The sequence below is a fragment of the Dryas octopetala genome, chromosome 7 (assembly GCF_963921425.1).
Source record: "Dryas octopetala chromosome 7, drDryOcto1.1, whole genome shotgun sequence".
In the NCBI taxonomy this organism is placed as follows: Eukaryota; Viridiplantae; Streptophyta; class Magnoliopsida; order Rosales; family Rosaceae; genus Dryas; species Dryas octopetala.
The window spans coordinates 16,588,723-16,602,006 of NC_141372.1; the positions used below are offsets into that span (position 1 = coordinate 16,588,723).

A 13,284-nucleotide genomic window follows, 5' to 3' on the forward strand; every position below is an offset into this window, starting at 1 on the left:
ACTCTAAAACCATAACAACAAACAAAAGCGTAGTCTTAGGTGGTTACCTAGCTAATCGCATTCGGATCCTATGTTTGCTTTTTCTCTACTTGTTTATGCTTTAACTTTTAATCATAGACTTGGAAAAAAAAAAAAAAAATCTTAGCCATGAATTTATTGTATAAGGGTATGAAGAAGAAAAAAAAAAAAACTGAATTTGTATCACCTTTGGGTGTGAATAGAATTACATAAATACTTAGATTTAAATTCCACAGTTAAGCAAGACAAACAAAAATTCCAAAATCCTAGCTGTTATACTCCATTAGGTATAGTAATTAATGTACAACTCTACTACAATTGTATATTAGTCGGTTTCCTTATAGTATAGGTTAAGAAGAGGACATGAAAAAAGGTTAATTAAGGCGATTTTAAATGAAAAGAAAAACATGTTTATTAGTCTTTTTAAAAATAACTTTTAGAAATAAAACTAAACAATGGGGTTTTTTAAAAAACGATAAAACATTGTTTTTATCCTTTTCTTTTTTTTATTTCTCAATCTCACCTTAGCTGTTAAATTATCATATTCGACCACAGTCACTTTTTTAGACTTATTTGTAAAAACTAAGCCGATGATAAAAAAAAAAAAAAAAAAACAATTATTATTATTATTATTTTTTAATTCTTATTAGTTGCATATTGCTACTTTTCCTCGTACCGTCGAGGAGTTTTTCAGCCCACCCCAGTTTCAAATTCTGGATTCGCCCTGGTCTTATGCTACAATCTGCTCGTTGTCTCTCTCTACTCGGTGATCTTGGTAAGCTTCTTTTCTCTGTTTGTGTCTCTTCCAATTTGAATTTCAAGTTAAATACATTTTGGGTTTTAAAGCTGCACAATAAATTTTGGTCATTGGGTTTTCTTCCTTTAGTTTAATGATTTTGTTTTAATTTTTTTCCTTTAGTGGTTTTTTCTGTGCGTTTTTCATAGCAGGTTTTGCTGTGCATTGAGTTTTGGCTTGCTTGATTTATTATTTTGGGCTGGTGCAGCTATATACTATTTGGAAAATCTTTTATTTATTCGAAGGTTCCTTCTTTTAGCTTTCAGAGTCAGCTGACTGTTTACATTTCTTGATATGGGTCTCTCTCTTATTCATGTAATATACATTTCTAGAATTTGGGCATTGTTTTTGGTTCCTCAACATTGAGTATCTGCTAATTGAATTATTTGTGTTGATATGAGTTCCAACATATTTAAAGAAGGTGAGATATTCAATTCCTAGATAAAAATTCTTTGTTTTTTTCTTGGTCAGTATTCTGGCAGTGCAGGGTATAGGCTTGACTTGTAAGCTTCCTTCACATTAATCTCTCAAAATTAAAGAGAACAAGTCGTGGATTCAAGCTTAGGCTATGCCCCTTAATTGCTTAGAAAGATATCCTTTAGGGTATGTTAAGAATTGATACATCAATTTGGCTCCAGAAAGCTCTATTTATATTTGAGGGAATAAAGCATACTACAGAGCTTTGTTTCACCACTAGTTATTTCTTTGTTATCTACTTAGAATGACATGCACGTAGATGAATGTGTTTTGATGGGTGCCAATTTTGTATGGTTGAGTTTACTACTATGAATGTTCAGTAGTTACCTAGTCAGTAATTAAACTTCACTAGCAGCTGGGAGTCATAATTGTATTCCTCTCAAAGAAACCTAGTTAGTAGTGTGGCATCTTGCAGTAATCTAAATTTATTTGATGGTATGGAACAGAGAAATGTTATTCTATGGACATCCATGATTGATTCCTATGTTGAAAATGGGTGCCTATATGAGGCACTTGGTGCGATAAGGTTAATGCTTTCAATGCACAAAATATTTTAGATTGCATGTGGTTACATAGATATGTATAACCTCTTGTGAAAAGAAAAAAATAAATGTATGATAGTTGTTGCATATATCACTGACTTGATAATAGTATACTTCCAGGTTGTCGAATATTGGGTATTGGGTTCGGGTCTCAGGTATCGAGTATCAAGTCCCGAGACTCGGGACCCAAGTATAAGTCTAGATCTTGGTATAAACAAGTAACTGAAAAAAAAAAAAAATGTTTTCAAGTATATCAACCAAACAAATTTTCAAAATTAAAAAAAAAAAATTCAAATTTTATACCAAACAAGTTTTCAAATTTTAAAAACTTTTATGTTAAAATTCAAATTCTAAAAAAGAATCCTAATTTTTTAAAATAGTTTTTGAATAGGATACCAAACAAGGCCTCAGCTTCCCAAGTCTAAAATAAGCAGAAAGAGCAAGGAAGATGAAGCTGAACGTGGACGTGTTGAGATACCTCACTAAAGATGATTTTAGGGTTCTAACTGCTGTGGAAATGGGAATGAGAAATGTAAATGTCTCTACTATTCTTTTATTGAAATCTTTTAAATTTCTCACGATAGCTTACCTTAATTATCATTATATATGTATATGTATCTATATTAACTCTTCATATCCTTTTTTCAGCATGAACTCGTACCCTCTGAACTGGTGGAGCGCATAGCTTCGCTCAAGTATGCATTTAGTTTTTTGTTTTCCCCTTCATGTTGAATTTGAAATTGTCCATCTTTATTTTTTATTTTTTTTAACTCTTGTCTAATCCTTAAATTTATAGGCATGGGGGTACTTATAAAGTTCTCAAGAATCTGCTCAAGCATAAGCTCTTGCACCATGACTCTTCTAAATGTACTATAAATAATGTTATTATAACAATCAAGAATAATTGTTTTGAATTCCTCTCACTTTCTTTGTTATTATGTGCATCCAGATGATGGGTTTCGGCTCACCTATCTTGGTTATGATTTTCTTGCAATTAAGACTATGGTCAACCGCGGAGTCTTTGTGTCTGTTGGTCGTCAAATTGGAGTAGGAAAAGAGTCTGGTACCATTTTTTTTTTCCTTTCTAATTCATAGAACACATGCTGGTGCCTGGTTGTGGTACTATATTCCAATATTACTTTGTCACTATTCTCCATAAAATTTATTTTTTTCCAGATATCTTTGAGGTGGCCACGGAAGATGGTACAGTGCTGGCAATGAAGTTGCACAGGCTTGGTAGGGTTTCTTTTAGAGCTGTCAAATCTAAGCGTGATTACTTAAAACATCGTAGCAGTTATAATTGGCTTTACTTGTCCCGCCTTGCTGCACTCAAAGAGTTTACTTTTATGAAGGTTCTTTTTCTCTATATTTGGCATTTTTATTTCTGTGTATTGTCCCTGTTGTGTGTTTATCATGTTGATTTTTTCTTTACACTGTTGCTCTGCTTGAGCAGGCTTTAGAAGAGCATGGTTTTCCTGTTCCAAATGCTGTGGATTGTAACAGGCATTGTGTGATTATGTCACTTGTACAAGGCTACCCACTGTAAGTTTCTTCTTTTTAAAAATTCCATTTCAAATAATTGAATGAGAAAGGAATAGCATTCTACACAATGGAGTTACCAGATACAGTGTTTTCCTTGTGTGTTTCCTTTGGAACTAGCTTGCTTAAGAAAATAAATATTAATCTATGATCACACTGTTTCATGGACCTATGAAATTTACTCTGTCCAATGCAGTGTGCAGGTGAAGCAATTGCAAAATCCAGAGATGGTTTTTGAAATAATCATTGGACTCGTTGTTCGTCTGGCAGAACATGGTTTAATTCACTGCGACTTCAATGAATTTAACATTATGGTATGCATTTGAGGCTGTCTCTGGAATAGCATCTTTGGAACTTCTAGGTTGCATTATGTTTCATACTCATGTCATTGTGTTTCCTTCTTCTGCTCTCACTCAAAAGAGTTTTTTCTATATGGTTGTATTGGTAATACAGTTAATATATACAGTCCAAATGCCTCATTGGCTTCCTATTTCCATTCATTGTTAAACTTGTAATTATTTTCCAATTTCTCTTCTTTTAGATTGATGATGACGAGAAGGTCACCATGATTGATTTTCCACAAATGGTTTCTGTATCACATCATAATGCACAGATGTAAGAAGCTCTGTTACTTACAAATACCAGTCATCTTTTCATACTGTTTATTGTCAGAAGTCAATTGCCATAGTGATATACACCTTTCCAAGTTTATCAGATATCATATTTTCATTCTATGAAGTTTCCATGTTTCAGGTACTTTGACCGTGATGTTGAATGCATTTTTAAGTTTTTCAGAAAGAGGTCTGTTTTTTAATTTTGTTAAAACTATTGTGAAATTTTTAAGCCAAATGCAAGTGATTTTAGTTTTGTGGATGTTTATAACATTCAAGGTTGCAAAACCCCCGAAAAGCATTTCAAGTTGGCTTGAAGAAATGCATACAGATGATATTTGTCGCTATTTTAATAGTATACAGCGAACTTAAAAACAGTACTGAATATGTGAAATATTTACTTGGTTGCATGAATTTATGGCTGAAAAACTAATATCAGGATATCTATATATCTATATAATGTGGGTTGAGTTGGTACGTGGAATGGGCACATATACGGGATGTGAAGTTTTTTCCGTACAGGGTGGGGTGCGTAAGGTGTAGGTTCAGTTGGTACGGTATTCTGGGTTGTGGTTCATCTTGTAACTTTATTCTGTATCCATTTCATAATCATATACATAATTACGCATAATTTTTCATTTACAGATAATCAACTAGTATTTATATTTTATTAAAAACCATATAATACATTATTTATAATTAAACTATTTATATTTTATACATTATTTTTCTAATATTAATTTTTTTTCCCTGATTTGTTTGTTTCAATTAATAATAGGCATTTCCAATTTTTTTTTCCAATTAATTAATGCTTTACTGTGATATTAATTGGAGTGGGAATGTGGGATAGCAGGAATTAGCTAATTTGACTGCATAACAAAACGTGCAGGCTGGCAGCTAATTGATATTTGAAGCCATAATTAAAAAGGCTAACTGTCAGCATAAGAATTAGAAAAACATCCACAGAATGACAGTCTAGGAGACTTGTTTTTGTACCTTTTCTAGTGACTCACAACAACCACTGGTTACCTCCTACACAATTGGTGTCAACCACTGGTTCATAGATCCTCTATAAGCCCATGAGAAAAGAAAGTTTGGGATAAAGGCTTACTCTAGTTTGTTATGATTTTTTCTCTCAGGTTCAATATGTCTTTTCAAGAATGCCCAGATGATACTGATGGCACAGAGGTAGACACAGATGTGAGTGGCAGGCCTTGTTTTTCTTCAATAGCCAAGGATTCTGGTTTTCTGGACAAGGAACTTGCTGCCAGTGGGTTTACTAGGAAGGACCAGGAAGACATTGAGAAGGTATCATGCTGTGAATCATGGTAGATTTAATTGCCACATTCTCTATGTGTATTCGTGGAGCCATATATATACTATACCCGCATTAAATTCCATAGCCTATTGGATATTCTGATAGTCTCTTGCTACTTAAAAATATTTTTAGAACTCTTTTATTTTTTACATGGAATATCCCCCATCCTTTAGGCAAAACATTTCATGGGACATTGACTGCAGTATAGTCAAGGCTGTGGTCACAATCTTAATTGTACTTCAGAAGCACTCATGTTTTTTCACCTGCTTTGGGTTCTTTGAGTGACAATTGGTTGATTTTGTGCCTTTTGGATAATTTAACCATTATATCAAAAGTGGTCACTTTGTGTTATCACGTGTATGGTATTCAAAGTCTCAGACTCATGTCATAACATTTGTACTTTCCTTGCTAAATCTGTTTGTGGGTTATGCCTTTTACTTTAACGCTTCTGCTGTCAAATACTAAACATATATGAATGTAATAATGTTCTTCAATACCACATTGTTGCATGCAGTTCATTGAAGGAGGGATTGAAAAGGATTCTAGTTCTGGTGATGAAGATACTGGATATGGCACACACGTCTCTGTGTTACATGAAGCAAATATGAAGGGTGTTGGATTCGCTGCATTTGCTAGATCAGGTACATTTTTTTCACTTGATGTTGATATCACAAATAAATTAAAGTGATCTAAGTCACAAATTGAGGTCTTAAGTAATTACTTTATATCAGAATGAAGATTGGTGAAATCATAAATGATATTGTATTTGCAGAGTAAATGGAGATTTCTTGTGTTTGTTTGTATAATAATAAGAAATTGGGTAGTGGAAAAAGTATCTTTTGATTGTAAAATTTCTCTTATTTGGATAGGCATTCTAGTAAGTTATTCAGAAAAAGAAAAAAAAGGGTTCTTATTTGGGCAGTGCTTCTTATTGTGTGCTTGGTTAATCCAGCTTAGTTATATTGTATCTGTTAATAGTATTTGCATTCTTGAATCATACATTGTGAGTTTGTACTTATGCTTTGTTGTAATTCATCGGGATCAGACTTTAGAGCATGATGAGGAAGGTGAAGTAGAGGGCAATATAAGAAACTGTGAAGCAGGTCCAAGTAGTGAACCTGAATATCAAGATGCGAACGACAAGGTAGGTCTTGAATTATTCTGTCTTTATACTGTGCTTTCTACAGAGAGTAAAAGTTCTCATTTGGCTAGGCTTTGGAGTGTGCTGTCAGTTGTGGCCTGGCAGATATTATTGTTTAGGAAGCCCTTACAGTAGTCTTGTTTTCACAGGAGGGAGATGAAGAGGCCGTGAATGACAATGATGCTGAGCTGATAAAGCGCTTGAACAAGGTTAGACGATGTGCCATAACAGCTGCCCGTGGAGGACGAAAAACTCTTGCCTCCACCTCCAGAAATACCTACAAAGACAAGGGTGGTAGATCCTCTCACAATTCCAAAGTCCAGAAACAATTAAGCAGCTGGTAGAATATGCGAAGTCCCACCACAAAATCCAAGATGTCCACTTAATTTGGGTCAAAGATGTCCATTTTGCATACCAAATGGAGGCTGCGGGCATCGCATGAAATTCAGATTTTCAACTATTAGACTTGTACTACAGGAGAGGAAGTAGCTTGGCCTACTGTTTGCAGCATATGTATGGCAATCAATTTTATTCAAAATGAAAGAAATGTTTGATAATTGTTATACTGCTAATTTTCTCATAGTGATTATATTATACCTTGATGGCAATCATTAATTCATTATTATACTGCCAAGTTCCAACCACTGCCCTTATATCTCGGCGGAATTGCATGCCTTTCCTACTCATGATATATGTAAGGTATACTGAATAAGTAAAAATGCTCCTTGGCAGACATGGGAACATAGATGTCAAAAAAGAATATGAGCTTATTTTCTTCTATTAAGCTTAAAAAGAGACTTGAAATGTGAATTGGGGTTGGCTTAGTTGGCCCAGGACAAAAGCTCTCCCCTTTACACATCCGGATTCGAACCTTCTTCCCTCCTCACTTAAATAAAAAAATTAAAAAAAAAATTAAAAAAAGAGACTTGAATTTCTGAAATTTTATTGTTTTGATGTGTCTAGCAATGATGGATGTGTGAACATTGGGTCAACTTATGATCTAATCATCTACCAAACTTGATTCTAAGTTTTTTCTTTTTGTGAAAAGAATTAAGTTGAATGTATAAACTTTGGGATGTCGATGAAATTAATTTACAATAAAAAGTAAATAAAATGTCAAAACTACATAGAACAAATGAGCTTTTGTCTGTCTAGATAAAGTTTAAGCAATGTACATTGCAATGCATCAAATCACTTGACTTCATTCTATTGCATCAAATCACTTGACTTCAATCTCAAGTTCATTCACTTGAGATTCCTAAGTATCATGGTGGGTTTGAGTGAAACCGAGAGAGGCATTTCATTTTGATCTATCAAAATATAGGCTTCTTGAATGAACTTCCCATCTTCATTACAAGTAATCATATATAGGAATCTCACAGTCCAAAATCTCTAACAAAAGAATAACAAAAATTGATGCAATTGTAGAAATTCTAAATATTAATCCTGCAACTCACCTGTGTGACAATTGCGTAGAGTGGTAAGGTACTATAGCCGCAAACAAACTGAACAAATGCCCAGAGAATGGATATTGGCATAATGGCATTCACAAAAAAAAAAAATAAAATAAAATAAACATTCAGATAATCAGATTTATGAAACACAGATATATTAATATATTCCAAAGAATACACACACACACACATGAACATGACCTTACCCGATAACAAGTCTTGGGATAATATAACTAATTATTCCCATTATGCAGGAATTAAATGAATATTGTACCTCAAAGAGATTGAGGCACCAAATATAATAATAAATCTACCACTTCCACCTTGATTTGCATAAATGTCCAACCAAGTCCCCTTCAATAACAATGTGTTTCTCAGCAACCTCAGGGGCAATTGAGTAAATACATGCTCCAACGGCAACTTAGTGCCAACAGCAAGAAAAAGCTGTAGGACGTACAGAAATCCACATACATATTAAATTCCCTATCCTATGCAGATTTAATCTTTAGATTTGTGGAGTGGAGACAAATGCACAATTTTATGAATCATTGGACATGAATGAAGTTTAAGATTAAACCAAACAGATAATCGGATCGGTGGTTTTATCTTTTGGTCATTAATTATGATTTCTATTTGTGAGGTCAAATAAAGGAAAGCAAAAAATCTTATGTTAAAGTGTAATTCATGCTACAATGGCTATTTCTTGTCAAGCAAACATCATATATATAGGCTCCTTCTATTGAGGTATATCTCAACTTATTTATGTTGAGGTATGACCTTGTTGGAGCCCATACGAGTCTTTTTGTGTCGATCCAAACCGTTCATTTTTTACATCTTCATTGATAGATTATCATTGTAAAAAATTAGTCAAATCGGAAATCATTTGCCTATCTAATTTTGATAAAACAAATGGACGGTTTTATCGAAAATATTTGGTTCGTCCATTTCTTTGATCAAATTTAGATAGACAAATGATTTCCGATTTGGCTAATTTTTTGCAAGGATGATCTATCAATGAATATGTAAAAAATAAATTGTTCGGATTGACACAAAACGACTCGTCAGGACCCCAACAAGGTCATACCTCAACATAAATAAGTTGACGTATACCTCAATAGAAGGAGCCTGTATGTGTGTATATATCAAGAAGACTCCATTGTAGGATCCTACAAATAAAATTATTTGTAGGATACCTCATGGGGCCCACTTCCATATATTTTCAACAATCTGAACGTTTATTTTTTAGATCTCTATTCATAGATCATTCTTGCAAAAAATTAGTCAAATCAGAAATCATTTGCATATTTAACTTTGATCAAACTAATAGACGAACTAAAAATTTTCGATAAAACTGTCCATTTGTTTGATCAAAGTTACATAGGCAAATGATTTCCGATTTGGCTTTTTTTGGAAGAATGATTTATAAATAGAGGTCTAAAAAATAGACTGTTCAGATTGTTGAAATACTACATAGAAGTGGGCCCCATGAGGTATCCTACAAATAATTTTATTTGTAGGATCCTACAATGGAGACTTCCTATATATATATATTATATATATGTTGCATAAAGCTAGCACATACACACATGATCCACATCTGTTAGCCTCTAATTTCTCTCGGCCACGTGTTGAGAGGGCCGTGTGTTTAGGGAAACTATGTCATTCACATGCGTTACGCGTGCCAATACGTGGTCGGAGGCCAAGCGTATATTTGTTGATGAGTTGTGCGAATCCGTTCTTCAGTCAAGAAATTGTGGTCAGGGAAGGAACACAATCTCGGCCGTAGGTTCTACCTTGGCCGCAAGGACTTAGGGTAGTGCTCTATTGGTTGGGTGTGATGGTGATGCGATTTGTGAATGTGAAAGTGCGAGTAATGGATGCAAAATCAAAGTCTAACAAATAACAATGGAGTGTGAAAACAAAATCAAAGCAAAGATAACCCTTGAAATATAAGAAACAACGCGAGTGTGAACAGTAAATGCATAATCTAATTAATTAACTAGAGAAAAACAAATAAAACCGGAATTTAATGAAAATGCAAGAAAATGAAGAACGAATAAATTAAAGTGCATATTAGAATTTAAAATTACTAAGGCTGGAAACCGGCAGCTTCCAAAAAAGTATGAACATCCTCCTTTAATTTCCTCTTTTACTGTCTTTGTAAGTTTTTTTTTGTTTGAAAGGTCGGAAAAGGCCTTCTTGAGTTTGCCTGGCTGACCGACATGCTTGTTTCAAGTGAATAGTCTCTAGCTTTGGCACCTTACCTGCTTGCCTACTTATATCGTTGCTTAGGTGAGATTGTGATCAATGGCATGGACGCCCATGTTCTTGGTCCATTATGGGTCTTCCAACTTTGGGTTTGTTCAGTATTGCCTAAAACCCCTACATTTGTCTTTTAACCGCTTGAGCTCTTGGCGGTGTCTCTTCCGCCAATACTCACAATGCTCATAACGCTTTGGCTTTGGTTTTGGTTGCTCGGCCGCTTTCGACCGAGGCTACCTCACAGTTCACATCATGGTGGGAAGAGTTTGTTAGAGAGAAGTTCATGCAGCCAGTCCTCTTCTTGTTGTAGTTCAATGATCAAAACTATCTACTTTTTAAGTCTTCTTTCGATAATCATTTTTACAAAAAAAATATATATTAGATAAATCAGACATCATTTAGACACTTAATTGTTACAATATAAATAGACAAGCATATTGTTTTAGATAAACACTAAAATTATCTCTATTTAATCAAATAATTGATTAAATCGTTAAATAATATCTGATAAATACTAAAATAAAGACATAAACATGGACAATTTCGATCATCGAACTACATTTAAGAGATTAATGAAAGTTCCCTTTATGTACGTACAATATATATATATATATATATATACATCAGACTTTATGCAAAATAATTAAATAGAAAATTAAGATTAAATATCAAATATCAAATATAATTAAATTGTTATTTGCTTCTAGCTATGGCAAAGTCCTACACATGTAATTTAACTAATAATTTTGACTCTAAAAATTTAATCCTTAATCCAATATATATGTTAAATTTTTTTATTAAATTAATATATAATTTTGAAATTTACTTCATAATTTTTTATGACCACTTATCTCATACATATTTAATATTTATTTCTCAATTTATTATATTACTTTTTTTTGTATACCCTAAATGCCAATTGTTTGGCTTTTTATTATATTTATTTAATTCTGAATTATTGCTAAATGATTGTTTTTTTTTTTGTCTTATCTTTATATTGTTATTTTTCTAAATAATTGCTAATTAATTGCTATTTGTCTTATCCTTATATTTTCTTTTTCTAAATGATTGTTGTTTCATCTTTTCCTTAAATTGTCTTTTTCATACCACTCCTTTGGTAAGTCTGGTTACGTACATATTGGGTAAGTGTGATTACATATACGGTAAGTGTGATTATATATATACAATTACGTGTCTAAGGCCCCGTTTGGGATTGCGGTGGAAGACCCAAAAACTGCTGTGGAAAACAATTCTCAATCACCTACAGCAGTTTTGGTGTTTGGTAAAAAAATTAAAAACTGCTTTTCCCCACAATTCTCAACTCCCCACAACAAAAACAGAAAGCAGGTTTCTAGGTGCTTTTGAAAACTGCAGTGAATCACAGCAACAATGAATATTTTATTTTACCCATAATATCCTCATTGATTTCTATACTTTTAATTTGTTTATTTTAAATTAAAAAATATGTTCATTGTTAGTTATATTTTATGTTGTGATAATTAATTATGATATTTTATTTGCACGATTAAAATTATGATATATCTAAAAAAATAATAGACATAGTTATTTAATAATATTGTTCTTAGAAAAATTAATGCTAATAAAAATTTGTAGCCAACAATTTAAAAAACAAGTAAAACACATTTTATTTTTACCAAACAAATAAGTGAAAGACATTTTTAGCATCATGTCTATTTTAGTTATTATACACAGTCACAGCACTTTTACATTAACATTTACTAAACACTTTGATACTGTTTTTTGCACTCACAGCACTTTTGAAAACATACTTTACCAAACACTCAGCTGCTTTACTTTACAGCTGACTTTACTTCACAGCTGTTTTACCTCACAGCTATTTTTTCACACAGCAATACCAAACTGGCCCTAAATAATTTTTGATTTGTCTAATTTTTTGCATAGGTGATTCTTAAAGGGAGACTTAAATAATAGACGGCTTTGATTATCGAATTCTAATGTGAAGTGGGCCTCACAAAGAATTGTATAATAGCTTTATTTAAATGATTAATGAAAGCTTAAGGGACTAATGTAAGAGTCTTTATATATGCATAATAATTATAGAGTGCTACTATTCCCACCTCCATGTCCTATTTTTCACCCACCCTATAATTACACCCCTTTAAATTTTAAGAAATAATAATCCTCTTTTTTTCATCCGCCAATGTCCCTAAAATACCCTTACTAATAAACACTTTTTCCACCAAATTTCTTTCTCCATATTCTCTTTCTTCCATAAACCATAAACTCTATTCACCCACCAAATTTTGAACCAATATACAACCTCATACATACTCCTAGATCAAATAGGAAAAGAGTGAGAGAGGAGGGGGCAGGTTAAATAAACCCATAAATTATAACTTTGTAATGTTCCTAAGAACTTTTATATTAGGGTGTGATTGTGAATAAGAGAAGAAATCAAACAAAACAATTAGAAAAACAAGGGAAATTTGGGAAAGACAAAATCATATGTTGGAAACAATATTTTAGGGTCAAATTGTGAATTACTCTGCAGAAGACAAAAAGAAAAAGAAATTATTGTTCATGAATCTAAAGTGGTTTTCCTTGTATATTAAAGTGTGGAATACGAAGAGAAAATGAAATTAGTTTATGTGGGTGTAGAGAAGTGGATGGGTAAACTATATTTTTGTTTACATAAGTCTTTAGAGGTCATTTCACAAAAATTAAACAAGTGATTAATATTTTTATAAAATGGTGGGTAGGAAAATAGGACAAAAGGGTAAGAATAGTAGCATTCTAATTATATTGTATGTAGTCTTCTTTATGAGATCTCTTGTAACCCATTTTGCATTGTAGTTCAATGATTCTATGTAATAGTTCTTCATTCAAGGATTATTCTTACAAAAAATTAGATTAATCAAACACAATCTAAATACTTAATTGTAACAAATTAAATAGATAGACATAGTGCTTCTGATAAACACTAAAATTATCAGCATCTAATCAAATGGTTAATTAGTCTCCTATTTGTCTAATTTTTTTTCATAGGTGATCCTTGAATGAAGACTTAAAAATAGAGGACTCCGATCATCAAACTCTAATGTAGAGTTGGTCACACAAAGAATCCTCTTATAAACTTATTTAAAT

General features: G+C 32.6%; 1 pseudogene across 1 annotated transcript; it reads left to right on the forward strand.

Annotated features, from left to right (window-relative positions):
- The first annotated feature begins 703 nt into the window (after positions 1–703).
- Positions 704–7,075, forward strand: LOC147280126 (serine/threonine-protein kinase rio2-like; annotated as a pseudogene). The gene is made up of 14 exons (XR_015123380.1): positions 704–793; positions 2,225–2,365; positions 2,482–2,528; positions 2,630–2,700; positions 2,783–2,896; positions 3,010–3,185; positions 3,287–3,375; positions 3,569–3,686; positions 3,914–3,987; positions 4,126–4,173; positions 5,123–5,291; positions 5,816–5,942; positions 6,347–6,445; positions 6,592–7,075. The product of XR_015123380.1 is annotated as a serine/threonine-protein kinase rio2-like (transcript).
- Positions 7,076–13,284: the final 6,209 nt, after the last annotated feature.